Source organism: Etheostoma cragini, chromosome 1 (genome assembly GCF_013103735.1).
Source record: "Etheostoma cragini isolate CJK2018 chromosome 1, CSU_Ecrag_1.0, whole genome shotgun sequence".
Lineage (NCBI taxonomy): Eukaryota > Metazoa > Chordata > Actinopteri > Perciformes > Percidae > Etheostoma > Etheostoma cragini.
In genome coordinates this window covers 28226776-28246920 of record NC_048407.1, presented here as the reverse complement: position 1 = coordinate 28246920, position 20145 = coordinate 28226776, and the positions used below count along the sequence as shown (strand labels likewise).

At 37.7% G+C, this 20145-nt stretch overlaps 1 long non-coding RNA gene across 1 annotated transcript; it reads right to left on the bottom strand.

Moving 5' to 3' along the window:
- Positions 1–6877: 6877 nt before the first annotated feature.
- On the bottom strand, positions 6878–19669 carry LOC117949872. The gene is made up of 4 exons (XR_004657760.1): positions 19660–19669; positions 17712–17719; positions 8157–8159; positions 6878–6955 (listed from the first exon to the last, which is right to left on the bottom strand). It is a non-coding gene; the product is annotated as an uncharacterized LOC117949872 (long non-coding RNA).
- Positions 19670–20145: the final 476 nt, after the last annotated feature.

Sequence of the window (20145 nt, the reverse complement as noted above, 5' to 3'; positions counted from 1 at the left end):
GGGGGGGGGGGTGCTCTCTGAAGCACACAACCTCATTATTCAGTCTATAGAACAGCACATCCACTTCATTGTTCTTCAAATCAGCCCAAACTCACTGGGCTCATCCAAAGTCCTCAGAATAGAACAGAGCTGCTTTTTGTTTTAAAAGGAGCTGCAGATGAGATCTCGAGAATGATCAGTCGAGAGTGCAGTTATTGCATCTTTTTAATGCTCTTCATTGTCAAGTATGCTTTTATGATTTCTCTTTAGAACATCATTTGTCATTAGCAATTCAAAATGATACAAGGATGACACAAACATGGGCGAGAGATGTCTAACTGAGATGTGCAGTGTGATTTCCCCGAGGCGGAGCAGGAGAGGTTGCTTAGAGATGACGCGTGATAGTGAAGGACATGTATGGAGTAGTGTCCAGAAGGCCCATGCAAAGCAATGAATCATTCCCAGAAATGTAAACTGCTTTCATTACATATGGAAACTGTTAGAGTTGGTCTGCTATGTTGCAGCATGTCTGCTTGTAAAGCACTCTGCCGTGGAGTGTGCAGGACTAATAATGGCAACACAAAACAGCCTGCTCGTGTTGGTCCTTCCACCGGTGTTTCATGTAAATAAGCTCTAACTATTCTTCTGCAGCCGCATCAATCATGGCGAATATGACAAGGCCCTTTTGTTCCACACAAAGAATGTAAACACAGCCGGAACATGCTGGAGGAACCTTTCCCTCCCCTATCTTGCCAGTACACCTGTCGGACACACTGCATCAAAACCTCATTTAGAGCTCTGATTATCTTGACACCAATGTCTTTTCCCACTCTGGCCATTATCGGTTGAATCCACTCTCTCCTAATTAAAGACACACAGTCAACATATGGTCAAGAACAAAAAGGACCACCCCTTCCTCCTACCCACCCCCAAACACACACACACACCCACACACACACACACACACAGGGAATCCATTACTCTGCCATTTATCATTCTCTTTATTTTAGCATTATTTATTTAAGACATATTTCCCTCAAGAATTTTTTTTTTTAATTACTTTACATCAAAGTGCAATCACATTAGCACTTCATATTTCATGTTGTTAAATTGAGCCACAAATTAGATATTGATATATAAGATCTAAGATAAATCATGCAGACACAGACATTACAAAAAATATGCTCATAGGTATCATGTGGCAAAACACGTTTCACCGTCAAATGTTTTTCTTTTTTGTTTGCAATTTCTGCGATGAGGTTTCCTAGATTATTTTGTGCAAAATGTAGAACTTTAACTGCAGCAGCAGCTGATGCTTCTCATCGGTGGGTTATGCAGTATCCAGACTGTGTAACTGTTTCAAAATGATGTCAAACAATGCATTCATGCCATGAACTAATGTGGCAGTTCAGCAACAAGAAAGTCAAATTGTCAGTGATGACTCACTGTTGTGTTTTTCTCCACTGTACAGTTATTGTTGTCTGATTTTAAAATCAACATCAGAATCATACACAGAGGTAAACTGAGGCACCGTTAAAATGTAAAGTAATGTTAAGAATGCCATCACCAAATACCCAATCACAGTGAAATGACAATTTCTCTACAGGTCCATTCACTTCAAAGGCCAACCTAATTTTGCATTCACTTAGGCAGATGACATCCTTTAAAAATGTCAACAAGAATGTAGGTCTACAGCCATGCTTGTGGCTCTGTGAGGCTGTATTCAGTCTGCCCGACAGTGCTTCAAGCCAAATGCTAATGTCAGTGCTCACAACATGCTCAAAATGATAGTGCTAACTTGCTGATGTTTAGCAAGTGTAGTAGACAGTTGAAGCTAAAGAGAACTCTATTCATTTTTCAAATACAGGGTCATAAATCAAAACATAGCACAAATCCAAATTTCGACCTGATGATGGTGCTAGATTAGAAAATCCACAACTTATCCTTTTGCGCCATCAATGTCAACAACAAGAATTCAAAGCAATCAAACCAAAATATTTTGGTATGGCCTTAACATTTCTAAAAATACCTTGTCATCAAGCAAGATTTTGTTCCTGAAAGGTTGATACTTTGGTAGTACAATTGTTACACTTAATGTCAACTACAAAATCAATCAGTTTTTAGATGGCCATGCAATTATCATTACCCACCACTGTAAGCAACACCATATTTCCGTAATGTCACTTTACCAGATAAAAGCAGCTGATCAAGCGCAGAAAAATCCACTCAAGCAAACTGTCAATTATGGCTGCAAATTTTTCTTTGTTTTCAGAAACCAATCAGGCTCTAAATTTAGTTTGGCAAAACTGTATATTCAGCTAAACAGCCAGCAAATGGAATGGAAAAAGTGATAGACAAGCAGGGTTCCCACTCACAAGAGTTTAATAGCATTTAGTGTTTAAAAGTTACTGCAATCACCCTATCAGCACTGCCAAAAAACGTAATGTGAACTAAATCATTGTAGGCCCGAACAACATGACCCAGCTGACCTTGCAGGGATAATGCATTGTTGCAGATATGGAGAGTATGAGAGTAGAGAAAATTCAATTTTGATACAGCAGAGTAGTTTCAAGTGTTTTTGGTCTAATGGAACAGGAGAGTTGCATACAGAGGTCACCCTGGACTGGCTTTTTCTTTCAGTTGGCTGCAATCATGATCTCCTGGATGGGATTTGTTCTGTGTTTTCTATCCACTGGTGAATACAGACCCAGTATTTTCTCTGCTGTTTAACTGCCATGCTGCGATCATGAACTGCCCTTCCCTTAAAAATGATCCCATAGAATGTTTGTACAAGGAGCAATTACGACCCATAATTGCATTTTAATGATAGACGGCGACCCCTTCTGGCCATAGTAATTATGACGAGAGCAAGCAATCAGTCGTGTAACGTGGTATTAAGATCCGGAAAGTCCGTTAAGGATGGAGGGAAGGTGGATTGATCAAACAAACACAGCACTTTCAACCAGGAGACTGGTGTTCTTGTCATGTTTGAAACAAAAAAAAACGTAACTAGAAAGTAATTTAAACTTCACGGAGCAAATAGATTTACGTCACATACAAAACAAGTGTTAATTGATTTTTACCCAAATCATGATCTTACTCTAAACTTACCTGAGTAGTTTGTTGCCTAAACCTAACCAAGTAGTTTTTTTTTACTTAACCTCACCAAACTGGTACCGTTTCACAACTTAAACGACGTGTCTAAAACTACAAATGTTATGTTTATGTACAGCATGAGGACGGAAAACGCTTCTGCAGATCATTTTTCATGTGAACTCTAGGGGCACTAATTAATTAGGTTCATTTATAAGGGAATAAAAATGAATGTAAAATGTGCTCATGATTTGGTATATTACTTTAATATCCACATGGGGAAACTGGTTTTGGGATAACATCAGTATTGATCTACTACACACCATTTACACCATAAAGCCATAACTTTTACGGTGATGCTCTGTTTACAAATTCTGTTAGGAGACAGACAGAAAGAAAAATCCAATTCTATACAGAGAAATGGTACAATTGTTTTCTTTTAATACATTATTTGAGACATGGCAGGATACAAGAGAGTCAGATAGAGCAAAACTCTCAGCAAAGTATACCTGACCATACATTCTGAATTATTTACCTTCAGTAGCCCCTTTGAAGAAGGCTGAGGGTACTAAATGTCCCTACATATGACAGCTGTAAAGCAAAACTCCAAGTTTGGTTTTCATTGCTCTGCTTTAATGCTCCACCAGTTTGCCCTTTAATTTCACCTCAAGTGTGAGTCTGCCTCAGTAATACATCTCGACCTGAAACAACTTTGTCATAAGAATCAATGACATTTTTCAAAGGCAAAGTTTGGACACCAAGGGTGGCTTTAGGTTTATTCAAACTGAAATGCCTGAGTTTTCTGTGTCAGATTTGGGTGACTATAGGCCTAGCCCATGTGTCAGCATCACTGTGCTAGCAGAAAGACAATTGTGCATGTGTTTTCTTCAGGGGTTTCTACAGTTATAAAGAAAAGTCTGTATTTTCTGCATAAATGCTCCTTCATAGATTTCTAATACATTTAGAGTAAAAAGGAGACAAAGCGTGACTAAAAATTGTAGCAGGTACAACAATGAATTATGTTTACAATCTTAGATCATACATGGAAATTAGGGGGTCACTAGTATTGCAAAGTATTAAAATTCATCTTGAGGGGAACATGAACATTCTACAAACTGAAAATCACAAATGTGAACATTATGGTGGTGCTACTAGAAAAGTCAGCCAATCACCAACATCAGTAGGCTTCATCCTCTGGTGACTATGAATGGCTGTACAATTTTTTATTGTAATGTATCCGATATTTATTGAGATATTTCAGACTGGATCAAAGTGGTGGTCTGAAAGGCAGAATTATGAGCCATGCCGCTAGCATGGGTAATAAAATGAGCATTGCGTGTACTGTATATGGTAACTTCCATCTGATAAAGTGTTATACCATGTGAATTCCTTGCTTCCTTTACAAATGTACTATGACTCTGTGGCCCAAGTCTGGAGTAAGTTACTGCACCTATGGGGAAAAGTTTTATCAAAGTGCATCGCCCCACTGTGTAAACAGAATCTTACAAGCTTTGAATCAAACATCCTGCATAAATTCCTTTTTTATTATTGCCATCTTAGAGGCTCTGCACCACCAAATAAACTGCAGACACACCATTGGCATGTCTTCCTGTCCACACTGTAATGAAGTGCAACCTTGCAACCTCTATATAAAATACACTTTGTGTCCCTTTATTGCCTGGAGGGAGTTAAAAACATCATGGTGTGTTGCTTTAAGAAGGAGTCTTGTTTTCTGAGAGGGGTGCAGCTGCTAGTAGCTATCCTTAACCCCAACTGACAGAGACGGGATAGAATGGGTGGGGTTAGGCTGAGGAGAAGCCCAGTCTGCAAGCAATTTTCGTCAACCTGTACTGTTTAAACAGAATTTGTGTGTCCACTCAGTCAAATAAATAATGTGAAAGCAATAGAGGGGAGCTGCTTTCTTTTGATGCATTCTATCGTAGGTTCTAGATTAATTAAATTACATTATTTGTCTGAATGAATGCAGTACATCCTGATAGAAGACCAAGCCTTAAACCAGTCAGTTGATGTACGCCACATGTGGCTGTTTAAAATACAACATGTACTAAATGAAGAAGATTTAATGTTTTAGCAAGATGGATTCTCATTCTGATTTGAATAAGAATACATCTTGCTAAAACATTAAATCGTCTTCACCCCAATCATGAAATCCTTTAGCTTGGTTACTTCCTCTAATTCCAGAGGAATGAAGAAGCCTTTTCTAAAGCACCGTGATGGAATTCAGCAACATAAGGCCTGATTTGAGATACCAATATATTCAAATGAGTACTACAGCCTGCTTGCGCTGATAACATATGGTGCTTCAGACAAGCACTGCCATATGGACCCATATGGTCGTCATTCCAGACATTATGACAACACAACCAAATTTAGGGTAATTTCTGAGTGTATTTGCTTCTGAAGGAGAGACGGGCTCTGAATGTGGCTCTTTGTCAGTGAGTCTAGCCAATCTGTGATGGCTGGCAGCAAGAGCAAAGAAGATTGTCTCAGGCTGATCAAAGAGACAGAACAATGACAAGCATGAGCCACAGAGGGGTTCAGTGCCATACAGTAGGGATGCTTGGCATGTACGCTGTTCCAAATAAGGCAAATAAACAACACAAGCACTCATCAAAATACTTTGCATACACAATCAAGTACAAAATAGTGTTAGGGATTGATACCAAAATTCAATCAACTCCTGGGCCCAAACATGACCAAATAAATACAGCCTTGATTGCCCATCATCTAGAAGTTGGAACCAATTGGAACCTGGCAGAGTCAAGTGCACAATTTTCTCTCTCAAGCTATGTAATTGTGGGCCGCTCAAATCACCTTTCCACAAATGAGAAGTTCTTGTTGAGATGGAGAAAATAACACCATTTATAACCTGTCCAGTAATCACTGCTTTGCATATAGAAGAGAGATGGGCTGCATAAGCCTTAGGTTATGATTCTGGGACTTAATGACTGTAAACCAGTACTGGACACATGAAGAAACTCTAGGTTTTGACACAGTCGACAAAAACTTTCTCACGTGTGTCAAATTTTAAATATGTTTGCTCATTGCAGTATGGGCACAAGAGGATGAAGACATCTATTCATTAACTTTTCAGTATTTTCTCTCCTGTCTCTCTTTTTCTTTTACCTCATTCCATGATGTTGGCAGCACTTTGGGCTTTAAACTCAATTTCTCAGCCATTAAATGGACAGCGATTGCACCAAGCTAACTCAATTGTGATGATAGTGCAGTGAAGGTTCTTGAATAGATCGAGGACTCCACATTAATACTGCATCACTCATGTCACACACACACAAACACAATGGTATCCCATTTCATCCAAAGCACTTAAAACAGAACGTTTTAGAAGTAAACCATAATCATTATAGTCAAACAAAGAAATTGTCCAAATACATTAAACCGGCTAAGTTACTGATGACCTACTGATGTGTACAAGAAAGTGGAGTTTGGGGGCGACCTGTAGCTCACCCTGTAGAGGATGTGCCCCATGTTGGCAGATGCCCAGGCCCAAATCCAACCTGTGACCCTTTGCTGTGTATCATCCCCCCTCTCTCTCCTCCCTTTTCTGTCTGTCCACTGTCTAAACAAAGGGAAAAGCCCCAAATGATAATCTTTATAAAAAAACGTTTTTTTTTAAATAAACCAATTCCTTTCATGGAGTAAACAACCAATAAAGACAAGCAAATTGAATGGGTTAGACCAATTGTATAATTTCATTATGAACTCCACTGACATGATGACATTTGTAATGAATTTATAATGAATGAAATGAGAGTGGGTGCAAATGCTTCAAGGTTTATACCTTGATGCAGAGCTGCAGGGTTCAAATCTGAACTGCGACCATTTCTGTCATGTCTTCCCCCTTTTCTTTCTTTCTTTCTCTGACTGTCTTGTCAAAAATTAAAGGCGGAAAAGCCCAAAAAAATAATCTTAAAAAAAAAAAAGGTATCATTCCTCTTCATGAAGTAGCCTTCTGCAGTCTCCTGAAAACTTAATTTAGATTAATTTTAAGACGTCACATTTATTTACACAGCATACGTTATACTAATCCATGTATATTCATGTAATTTTTACTCATAAGCCAGGGAACAGTGCCCAGTGCAACACCGGAAATACACTATTTACAGACCTTGGAAGATGTGCCTTTCTATTTAAAACAGCAATAAACATTCAGTAACACAGTGTGCTGTCTCAACACACCATGTGTATGTGTTTTTTTCTCACCACTATGTTGGCTAAAGCATCAATCACATTATTAAAATCCAGGTCTCTGACCAGATCATTATGCATAGGATAGGAAGTCTTTTGATTGGCCAGTATATCTTTCTAGATATGAGTGGCTAATTAGGGTGCACTGGTTACTAGGCCTAACTTGCACAGGCCGGTTGATTTCGTCTTTGGGGAGCTTTCCATATGTGGACCCCTCATTGAAAATTGAACAGCTGGATGTCCAAGGGTACTAGCCTAGTAAGCCCAGTTCAATTTCTGGGAGTGCAGATGTGAACAAGATAGCTTCCTTGTGACCGCATTATGCCACAGTATGCAGCTGTGATTTAAGTCAGGAAAGCAGAAATGCTGCCATCATTAAATTTAGCCATCATTGTCATTGTAAAATAAACTTTTTGGTCACTGTGTCACTGTGTTAGTAATGCCTATATCCATATCCCTTGTTATTGTGGCCGTTCTTTTTTTCCTTTTCAGTTTGAACTGCTTTTCATCAAATTGGTAAATCAGTGGCTCTCTAATATGTGGTAAGACAGGATATGATGCCCCTACAGTAGAGGCAATCACAGGTGAGGTTGACGTGCTTTGATTAGAAAATGGTATCAGCCAGATGTAGTCACTGACATGCTACTGTGAGACTGTGAAAAAGACAAGTTAAGCTGCTGCGCTCCTTTGTCACAAATTGTGTTTTACAGAAATGTAGTTAGCAGTAAGTCTAACTGTACAACATTATTTGGAGTGTCACTGATGAATTTAATGACATGGATATTGATTATTTTGCCTCCCTGAGAGAGAATAAAATGCTAATATTGTCCTCAATTACTGTAAGTAAAATTTACCCTCTCTCTTAATGTCCATTGTCTTAATGCTTTCATATCTGCACGGTTTGTTGGTTTTAACGTGAACATTAATGTGTTGCCTAAAATTGATCCTGTTGTCTACCCCCAGCGTGTATGCTTTTGGTACTCATCCAACAGTAATACAAATCTGAATATATTCATTTTATAGAATGGCATCAGCAGTTTCACACATTATACCTTATTTTAATGAAGAACTACAGATTCCTTACAAACTGTTCCGGCTCGTGTCCCAATGGAGTGCATGGCATAGCTACAATGAGTGCTTGGCACAGGTGTCGCTAATAACATTATCGAGGGCCCAGTAAACAAGTGTGACAGTGAATTAACATGTACAATTCCTCTATGGTTATACTGACGTATCTAAATGGAAAATAGCCATCTTTAATTTTATTATATTGTTTTTCTGCTGGGACATGTAATGTCTTTCACCAGAGAGCACTGACACATTTGTTTTTCAACTGTTAAATGTACTTCTTGTTTGTTATGTATTTATTAAAACACTCACACATTCATACACATAAATATAACAAACGATTAAAAAATATTTATTTTCATAGTCAAAATGAAATGGAAATTGGTACGGCCTCAGCCTCCAATTCTGGTCACAGCTCACACTAATTTTTAAATGAAATTTTTTTTAAATAAAAGGGAGTACCTTAATATCTACTCAGAATCATTGTCCTCTGTCATGAAAAGGTCCTTGAAAATAAAAGGATCTTCATTGAAACATTACTTCAAGGAAAAACATTTTCCTATATTCTGACCAGTGAAAGCTATATTTTTCATGTTTTTTTTACTGATAAATGCGGATGCAAATTCAAATTCATAATGAATCACAGTCCATGTCTTTTGTAGAAGGATTTGTTTGCGTTTAAACATTTCAGCATTAATCGGTAGTCAACTTGGATGTGGAAAGGAGCATTAATGTTTAATATTATTTCTGGTTCAAAAAAATTTTTATAAGTTGGTGCAAGTGACAGTTAAAAATCATGAGGGGCAGAAAATATGAGATGACAGGCCATAACTTAAACTTTGCTTTTTGCTGTTGGAGCTTGTTACTCTCTCAAAGCGTGGGCTGAGGAGCACAGGCAACATATCAAACTTAATTACCTTTCAGGTTGCCTCATCAAGTCAGAGCTGCAATGAAGACAGATTGTTCCTGCTCTCGCAGAAACTTAAAAGCCACAACCACCACATGACTCTTTCTCTAATCTTAGCATCCTTTTAAAATTGTTCCCCCACTGCTATCATGAGCCCTTAACAAGAAAATGCTCTGTATTGAATAGCATTTCATTTATGAGCCCCATTCCTCATCTTAATATACAGATGAGACTTCTAAGTCTTAAGGTAAAGCCGCACCACAAGGATGCAATTTGGATTATACATCTCAGGAATAACAATGTGTTTACCATGTGCTGCAATGGTGATCTTTCAGTTTTATGTTGCAAGTGCCAGTTTCTTTTCTATTTTATTGGGTATTACTTTTGTTTTATGGAGCAATTTTCACATCTTGCCCTTGATGATAGTGGCCTCAGTCTCTGATAGCACCAGCAGAGCAGGCCTACTGATGAACACGCAGCACGAAGGGGTGATTATGGAGTGCTAAACTAATGATTGCCAATGAGAAGCTGTTCTCACCACAGAGCAAATTCATTTCTCTGTCACTAGGAGTTAATGGCTCCCTTTAAGGAGATGAAATCTGGTCACTAGGGAAAGCCAGTCTAAAAGACTGCAGGTAGCTTATTCCATTTGTTTAAAGTCTTTTTAGTGTTACCAGTGCACAAAGGCAGAGCGCACGTTATGATGCACACATTGCTGTGCATGTCAGTTCATGTCTGTACTTCTGATATCCGATCCATCATCGGTACCTATATGAGAATTTATTGAACACGTCAGGGTAAAGCGGTAGACTGAAGGGACTATTAGGCATGTCACCTGTGAGTAATAATTGCACTGATCATGATTCCAGTGCCCTAGATGCTTGCTGTCATGTCTAAAGGTTGCACAAGTGGCCAAACAGACAGAAGGGGGATGGGGTGAAATGAAGCTATCTTTTATGAAGCACTCAGAGATGGACCCAGTTAACTGCCCCATGCATCAGCAGGTCCTTAACCTCCTGTTTCTAGTTTTCCATTATTAATGTAGCACTGAATATGGACTCATGTTACGATAGAAGCCCAGATCTTCCTAAGGCCGATCCTTGGCATCTAAACGAAAATGCTGGATCACATTTGCTGTCAGTACTGAGCAAACATTTATGAATGATTCAAGGGTGCAGGGTGAATTGGTAAAGCACTGCAGCTCCATCATGGTGCTCCCAGCTGTTCTCCAGACGCTGTTACACCTCAATACTATTTCTCACAATGAACTCAGTTTAAACATACTGCTTCAGTGCATTCTGAGAGCCTTCTGTAGTCATCTTCCTCCTCATCCTATTGGAGCTGAAAGAAGTGGTTAGCTCCAAATATACTGTACCTGTATTATTTGTGCAACCTTGTATTATGAAATCTGCTAAAAATACATTCTGATACTGTGAAAATATAACTGTGAAGTTATGCTAGGTGATGATGGTTGAGAGCAAGGTGATAATTGTGGTGATGCAGTCACGACAGAGATCTCACTTTTTCTACATTTAGCTGAATGACTGATACAGCTGTATGTCCAAAACAAAATGTTCCAAGAACGGTTTTGCTCTTGTTTTAATGGTTGGAAGGCACATGGAAAGAGGTGTGGTAACTGCCTCATTGAGAGACAACACAGAGTGTGGTTTTACACTCTACTAATTTAATATGACTGTGCAACATTCAGGAAAGAATTTCATGGAGGGAAAAAAGAAAATCCCAAACAGTAGGATTACATGCTCATATTTTCCTTCTCAAAGAACATTAGTCAGTAAAAACGTATTTAAGTAGCTATTAACATCCAGACTTAAACACAGTGTTGATAGCATATCTAAAATGTACTGAATCTTTAGTAATTACTGTCTCAAGAAAGCTTTTACATTCTGAGTTTAATTTGTTTGCTACATCGCTATTTACATCACATGCACATCAATAAATTAGTACTAATTTGGCTCAAGAGCTGTAGCTTTATAATAGAGCTAATTAGTTTACAATACATGCATTTTCAGATGAATTATTCCATGATGTTTGCAAAATGTATATTTAATGACTAATTTTTGACTAACCAATGTTGCCGTAAGATAAATATTAAGCCTCCGGGCTCAAATATGTGACATGCCTACAAATACTTGTCCTTTTACACTGAATTCTGTTCAACAAGTGTTTTGTATCTTGGATTGAAGAATCTACTGGAAACTTTTTTGTAATTTAAAACACGCAAGAAAAACAATCCCTGCTATTGCATTTGAATCCCAGTACAACTACAGAAAGTATTGAAGTTAAAAGATACATTTAGTATCAGTGCATTGCATCCCAAATGAAAATGTACAATCTTGTATAGATACATAGAACGTTAGAAGTAAAATAAATTCAGACAGGACAAGATTTCCTCTGATCATAGGAATTGCATGACACTGCCTGAATTATCTGTTCAAAAATGTGCAGCTTCATCAACAATTCCTATTAATCTGGTACACTAAGTTCACTAGGTGTGACACCAAAAGTGTGCTTTAACACAGTATACTTGTGATCTGCTGTCATCGTGTTTGTATGACTGACAGATGGTTGGTGCACCTCACACAGCTCTCTTTACACTTACTGACGATGCCAGACAGAAATCAATGTATTATAAAATCAGGCATGTGAAGGCAACCTGTTTTGTTTGAATCCAAATGTTGCAATTCTGTACTGTTGCAGGTCCATCTTACGGAAATAATTACAGTTCCAACCATTCTTTATTAGTTGGACAGGATGACACTCCATCACCGCCACTTTGTCACGTTCAATCGTGATGTTCATCGAGACAGGTTGTTTGTCAAATACTGAATGCTTTGATAAATGACTACGCCCGTGCATGGTGCTGGACCTAAAGAATAAACCTCTTGTGTATCTTCTGGAAGTCAGGGAGATTTACGGCAGCATTTTCACTTTGTTTGGGATGAAGTTTAGTCTAAAATGGGTGGTTTGCAATTAGGACTGGGATGATTAGAGTTTACACACGTGGCATCCATTTTATATCAGTGTGTTTATACCCAGAAGTACCTGGAAACGACAGCTGCCATGTCACTTAAGTTAAATACCTACTAGACTAGATGCAATTTCTCTGCGTAAATAAATACAAGTTAACCATGGTAGCTTCACAGCTTTGTAGAATTATTTTAATGTTCAATGAATGTGTAGGCTACAGACTGCCATCTCAACAGATTTATTCTTTCAATCAGAAATCTGTTTATAACGCAATGTGATGACTTGCTGCAAATCCACGGTAGCTGTTACTGTAAAAGTGACATTGGTGCACATGCTGTTTTTTTAATAAATACACTACTTTGTACTGTGGTTTCACAACCATCTACACTGCTTTCCAAGACATCTGGGTGTAGTGTGCAGAGAAAATAAACGATGTTGCTTAGCAGCGTGTGCAGCTCTGCATCAGTCATTGTCCCTCTCTTAATAAGCATAATTTAAGGAAAAAAGGAAAGTATGCAGACACAAGAGAAAAATAGTAAAATAAAATCAGTTTCTGTGAAATTCAGTCTGACATTTTTAAATTGTATCTTTGATCTGAACAGAAGGCCCTTTGAAAATATGACGTGCCTTCATATTGTTTGAATTAAAAGGAATGTCAAACAGCTTGTAAAGAAATGCCAGTCCCAGAATGCCTACGCACAACGTTAACAGAGAAAATAACATTAACTGAGCTACATGAGTCATTAAGGGAGACAGTTAACCCCCCTCCATAACATTCCTCAATATCCCAATAAAGTTTACACACAAGCTATGTCACAGGCCTAATATTAGTAAAGGGCAGTAATTGTGGTATATGAGTGTAATATTTTGATTAAAAAGTCTTCCAATACAACAATTATTTATCTCTGTGTTTGTTTTTATTGCCACCTCCAGAAATACTGCTGTTACTTTGCCACTTATGAGATGGACCTTTCCACAGTTTGGCTCACTGCTCACTCTCATATTTCCTTTTTATCACAACCACAGCTTATGACCTCAGCTCTGATTTGCGCTTCAGGGGGTGTTTAAAGTAACCTCAGTAAGAATTACTTTGTGTCAGACTGCCTGTGTCCATCTGTGGTAATATAACAGAGGAAATATTTTTTCTGGAAGAAGTTTTTCAGTACTTCTCCAAAGCAAAAGGGCAGTGTGAAAATGCAATAAACAAAGATATCTTAATTAGAAGGATGTTTCTGTTCACATTGGAGCAGAGCAATACTGCTATTTTTTTATTGTTCAATCAACACACATTGCCTTGAATAGATGCTCAGACATGCTGCCTGAGTTACTGTAGATTTTTGTTTAATTTACTTCATTTGCAATGCATTTTCATACATTTCTTGTTCTTCTACTGACTCATGAGATCAATTAGTTTGCAGATGTAACACATACTGTACCTGCTGCCTTCACATAGCTGTGAATGGAGTTAATCAGCTGAAGTGTCCTGATACATGTACAAGCTGTTGGATGGTTATTCTGCCTTGTTATTTTTACAATTGGAAGAAAACCTTTTCCTTTGGCAATTGCATGTGTTTTGTTATCAAAAAAGTTAAATATCAAAGAAAGTAGGAATGCACCAATTCACATCTGGGTATCTGCGGACAGCAAGTAGCGATCCTATAGCAGTGCTGTCTTTTTCCCAAATTTGCAATATTTCTACCTAACTGTGATCAATATGTTATTACAAATGTCCCAATCCGATTTTAAGAATTCCTGTTGGGGCAGAAAATGGCATGTCTTAATGGACTCCTACTGGTTAAAATAAACCCAATCTAATCCCTTTTTTTTAATGTACACAAATTTGTCTAGCCCAGCCTGCTGTTGCAAAACCACAATCGTTAAACGAAGTCGGGCAATACAGCGGGAGCAGTCCCGGACTGGCTAAGCGGGAGCACCAGGAGCATTTCCAGTGGCCTGGTCTGTTTTCTTGGTTGAGAGGGCCAGCGTTGTTCAGTCATGGTGGTGGGTTGAAATCATAGCCAAAATAGCTTGAGTTAATGGCTCACTGTGATTGATTGCAACTCACAGCAGAAACAAAGACTTTCGTAAAGAAAATAAAACAATTATAATTGTTTTAATTGTTCATTGACATTATAGCAAATACTCAATCCGCCTAAATGGTTCATCATCAACGAAAATATTGACCCGGCAGATCAGATTAGTGCATTCCTATTTGAATATGGGTTTACACATACACAGAAAAACAACCGCTTTGGTTCAGTGTGCATTTTTCATCAAATGAAGATAGAGCTAATTATGAGCATTGGAGAAGAATTTAATCTTGAAATTGAACAGTAAGGCAAAAGGCAAATAAAGATTCCCAACGTATTTAATGGCCTTCATACGTCTGATTGTAAATGTTTGATAATGCAATGACATGTAGGCCTAGGTGCTTTCTGTATGAATCCTTTTTAATCATAATCCACAATTCATACCTTCCATACTTTACTATATGTTCTGAGAGGACTGTCCACACTCATAAGATTGGAAAGCACCTCTCCTCTCTAATCATGAAGAGGCAACTGATGCTCAGATCCCAAAACAGAAGAACAAGATATGATACATTATTTAAGAGTATCGATCACTTTTATCAAATCGATGAGGTGGCAGGAAAAAAATAGCTGCTTGTATGAAAGTCACGGTCGGCTCATGGCCCTTTCTGTTTGAAGTGTGTCAGCCTTTCAAGAGAACATCAGCAGATCAAAGAGTAACCAGAGCTGCTAAGATAGAGGGGGAGGTATGTGTGGATGAATTAAGGAATTCCTCCAAAGGGGATTGTCCTCAGTCCATAACACAGTGCTAGAAGGGGAGATATGTATTAGCTCACTGTACTTAATTCTCAATTATCTCATTTTTGATATGTGTGCATTAGGGTACAAGGAAATTCACTATATACACCTTTGTCGACTAATTGATTGGTATATTTAACAACATATTGTAAAACTGAGTTTCTTCACAAAGAATCATGCAACCAGAGATGTGCTCATAGTTTCTTTTTAAATATTCAGCATGAATAAGCATAAACAAATGTCTAATCCAGTAAATAAACCTTAGACAACAAAGACCTAAATGAACAATTAGTTGAATGATCAACTAAGAGGGGGCAGGCCTAGTGTACAAACATCTTTGCCAAATGGCACTTTGAAGGGCCTTTTTATTTGAATTTAGGCAAGTGAGTTGTAGTTCAAACCCATTACAAAAACCTAAGTAAGACGTTTATTCATACTCTAGGGCAGCCTTAACTACCTCAATAGATGGGATAATCTCTGTTGATTAAACCCTGAGGCTTTGGTGGATCCCTGGCATATATTAATCTATACAAGACATAGTTATCCTGTTTAGGCATTTCTTTAGCAGTCGTTCCTACTTTCACATGGGAGGTAGTAGGGTTTGGGTACCTTACTTTGTAAGGAAACAACTGAATTACGTCGGTACTACTGAGTACCAATTTGCACTAAATCAATCAGTGCCAAATGGCACAATTGCATTTCTATGCACTGTTGACAGACTGACAGACTGGAGGTTGTAGGGCAAGGCAACTTTATTCCATAGCACATTTAATCAACAAGGCAATTCAAACTGTGATGAAAGAAAAAAACAGGCCCTTATAGAATAAAATACAAAAACAAGAATCCAAGTGCAGTGTAAAAATTATTTGATTTAATAATTGTAGGTATGGGATTGGGAGGTAGGGAGGCGATTTAATTTGTCTAGTGTATAAAACTTCTAAATAAATGACAAAATGTTGATTTCAGAGGTTTGGACTTTTTTTACTGAAGTATATATTTGTCTTATAAAACATAGACTAAAGTGCAGAAAACAGGTGCCAACCGCGAAGTTCAGGTACTGGTGCTGGTTAAATGGGAACGGTACTAGTTAGTAGTGCAATGGACATTTGCACTACTTAAAAGTGGGAGAAACTTGAGATTCCAAGCATTTATACAGTATATTATTTTTTGTTGGGTAGTTTGTTTTCATCCAGTTTCAATGACTTGGTGATCAGGTGGTACAACTGTCTTTTTATTGTCTTCGATCACCACCCTGTCAACGGTGTATTAGCCTAGTTGTGATGTAAGTAATATTAAGACAAAGCAAGAAATAAATGGTTTGCCATCTATTATCTCCTTTAGTATGCTAGTGTGAAGGCTGCCTAATTGTTGTACATAATGTCTAATTTCTTAGTCTTATAATCCAGCAGAGTAGCTTCATCTGACCGGACTGATTATACAATCAGTAAGGTTACAGGTGTAAATGTTCTATTTAACACCATATTCCACTGGTCCAGGCATTATACCATTTTAATGTAGTTTATTCTCTTTTCATGGGGACAGAGGCTGTATCTGAGATTCGGTTATACAAGAATTATCACATACCTTTATTTTTCTAATATAATCAAGTACCATTTTTGAAAAGGGACAGTAATCATTTATTTCTGTCTCGAATAGCATATACATCAATGGCAGGGTGTATATTTCATTTTCGTGAAGCATGAAGGCAAATAGAAGTCTTAATGATTTGCCCTCTCTAGCATCATTTTAATTATGGATTTTCCTCTACATGATCGATTTAGAGAGAGCCATAGTAATACAAGTTGTACATTCTACTGTATTAAATATTTGATATCCATTAATTTTTTATGATTAATGTTCTGGAAAGAATCAGTTTCTCTAAGCCACTTTATTGCAGACTAAATTTTACTCCCTTTACAAAAGATGTAACCATATATCGCAGAAAAGCTTTGCCTGTCGGGAGAAATTGAGTAATTTGACATTGATTGTAAAGGGATTTAAGATTGAGAGAAACAGCTCTCAAGAGGAAGATTTTAAAGATGTTCATTGTTTCATATGTTAGAGAATTATATTGCACAGTACAGTATACAGTGTGTCATTGTTCTGTACCTTTTAGTAGACATTGCGGAAAACTGCTCTTTTATTTTTCAATGTGTTAATGTTGTGTTTCAACTTGAGTTAAATCATGTTATCAGTCTGTACAGTTTTGTACATAGCAATCATAAACAGAACAAGTTGGCAATATATTTCTGTGTTTACAAATGTTATGTTGTTGTGCTCGGTACAACTCTTTAAAAAAACATCAAAGTCTTAAAGTTAAACTGAGATTTGAATTCTCAAATGTTTATAATTTTGTTGCAATTGGCTTAACAAGAGTGTACGTGCAGAAGGACAAACTAAATGAAATGTGTTTTCAGTTTTTCTAGAACATAAAATATCAAAAAACCTCATTGTCGAATTGCTATTGTTACACATTTTCTTTAACAGTTCATAATCATCACAATATGGTGTACTATGTTGTACACCATCAATAGTATGGGATACTCCAAAGGGAGTATGTTATCCTTTCCTCATGCTATTCACCGGGGAGATAATGATGTAATAAAACCAGCTAGAACCCCCTCCGCTTCCAAATTCATATTTCATCCACGGAGCAGGTGCAGTGCCGCATAAAGTCCAATATAACCATGTATCCTGATTGTGTATCTGATCATAGAGGACCACATCACCTTCCTATCTCTGAACATGATGGTGTTGGAGGGCAACGCAGTGCATTAGGAGATATGGGAAGAGGCAACAGCCGGAGAATAATGAGCCACCAAACCCGACGCCTGAGTTTTGTAAATCCTAATGATTCGGGCTCAAATTCAAAGAAGAGACACCCACTTGAAGCTACCTTTCATTCCTACTATAGAATGGTGTGAATCCCATCTCCTAAAAGAATTATTGGTATCACACTCTCCAATGATCGCTTTAAACACCTTCTCTGTCAAGCAAAATGCATCAGAAAAAAGGACCTACGTCATATCCAACAGGAGGTAATCCTGTCCTACACGGTTAGGGTTGGATACACATACTGTATAAACTGTGTATATATATAAAAAAAAAAAAAATCTGGTAATAACCTATCGTGTACATAAAATCTAATTTGCCACATTCGGTCTAGTAGTCTCAAATGTAATATTCCACAATTTGCATGTTAAGCCATCCACAGTACAATGTTGGCTGAGAAAATAAGAGATCCCACACAGCTCTATTCATCAGACTATTGTCATGTATGGGTAATGCAATAAAAGTGTTTTCACATCTTTGTGCCTAATGGCTGTCTCACTTATGTAACTGTTCCACTGGGAATAGCGTTGGCACGTTGCTCTCATTTTGGGATACCTGCAGCACATTAAATGTGGAGGAACTTCTCAATGTCACCTCATCCCAGTGTTCTGATGAGCACAGACAGGAGAGCAAAACATCCAGTTTTCCTTAACCTGTCGCATTCCCTTCGTTGATGTTCTTGAATCTTGTTACAGACAAGCCACAGTATAGGACTTACTCCTCAACCACAGCTCTCAATCTGAGTAAAATAACCAGAACGCTTTGTGTAAACAGCCAACTTATATGACACACAGTTCTTTTTTATCAGAGAAAACGTTTCAGTGAAGCTTGTTTCTGCCACAATACCCACAACAGCCAAGAAGCAAGACATGTTGTGAGGCAAGTAATTGTCACTTCATTTGTTTTGTTGCCTTCTGCATGTCTGACAAAATATTTATCTGACCGTGGCACAGGCAGTATTGGGGGCTGATGTATAGACGTAAATTGCCTTTTTATGTTCTATTGAAAGGAGTGGGTAGGGACTAAAATGTTATTTCAGAAAATCTTACTGTGCTACATTTACTGCTTACTTGAGATTTCTCTCCAGTTCCCCCTCTTGATATTACTCCCATATGACACCCTCCACGCAACATTCTCCTATCTGCAAGTTCATTATCATCAATAAGTCAAGTATATTCTATCTTTCATCATAGTATCATGCATTCCAACAGCAGCACCTTTTTTTGCAGTGTAAACCAATTTATTTCTTCTCTTTATTGCAGATAGTATTAAACAATGCCCTAAGAGTAGAGGCTGTCTGAATGGGAATGATTTATTACAAAGAGAGAAGTCTGTGCGTCGGTTTGCAGAGCTCTGCAGTGTAAAATAACCTCATTTATATTCTATATTGCTCAGGCTGCCTCACTTAATATTCCTGTCAGCATCTTATGCCATGCCTTCTGTTGGTTTAGCCTGCAATAAAGCCACTACCTTTGAAATGTGTATAAACAATATTAAACACATTTCATCAGATTAGTGCAATGCAGTAGGAACACCTTTTAATACAAAACAATAGGGTCAAGTGAGCCACAGAGCTTATTATGTGAAGATAGATTTGCATCAATGTGCTGCAGGCATCAGGATCATTAAAAATAAGATATGACAGAATATTACCTGCCATTGTGCCGCCTGTTTGTACCCTCAGAGGATCTCAGAAGGTGATGACACCACTTATGTATGAAACCACAACATGACCTTTCCTGTCCTGTAATGAAAAATCCTTTGAATTCTGTAATTATCACAGTCTATTGAATTTCAACCATACATCCATCATTTAATTAATTTATTTTTCTAAATCTTATTAAACTAGTTGCAGCCCTGGAAAAAATCTACAGCAATCTTTGAACATGACTTAGTTAATTATTTGGGAAATTATTAGTAATCTAGTTTCTGGTCATTTCTCAGAATAAGCTGATATTATGTTTTCCTCCCGTACAAACTGACCATTGGAAACAGACCACTTCTTTGGAGAAACAGGTCAAGAAATGTAGTGCTGCAATCAACAAATATTTTCATTGTTGATTGGTCTGTCAATTATTTTCTCGTTTATTGATTAGTTGTTTTGTCTGTAAAATGTCAGGAAATGCTAAAAAATATTTTCTGAAGTTTTCTAGAGCCCAAGATGACGTCATTAAATGTCCAGTTTTGTCAACAGTTTATAGATATTCAGTACAGTCCTAG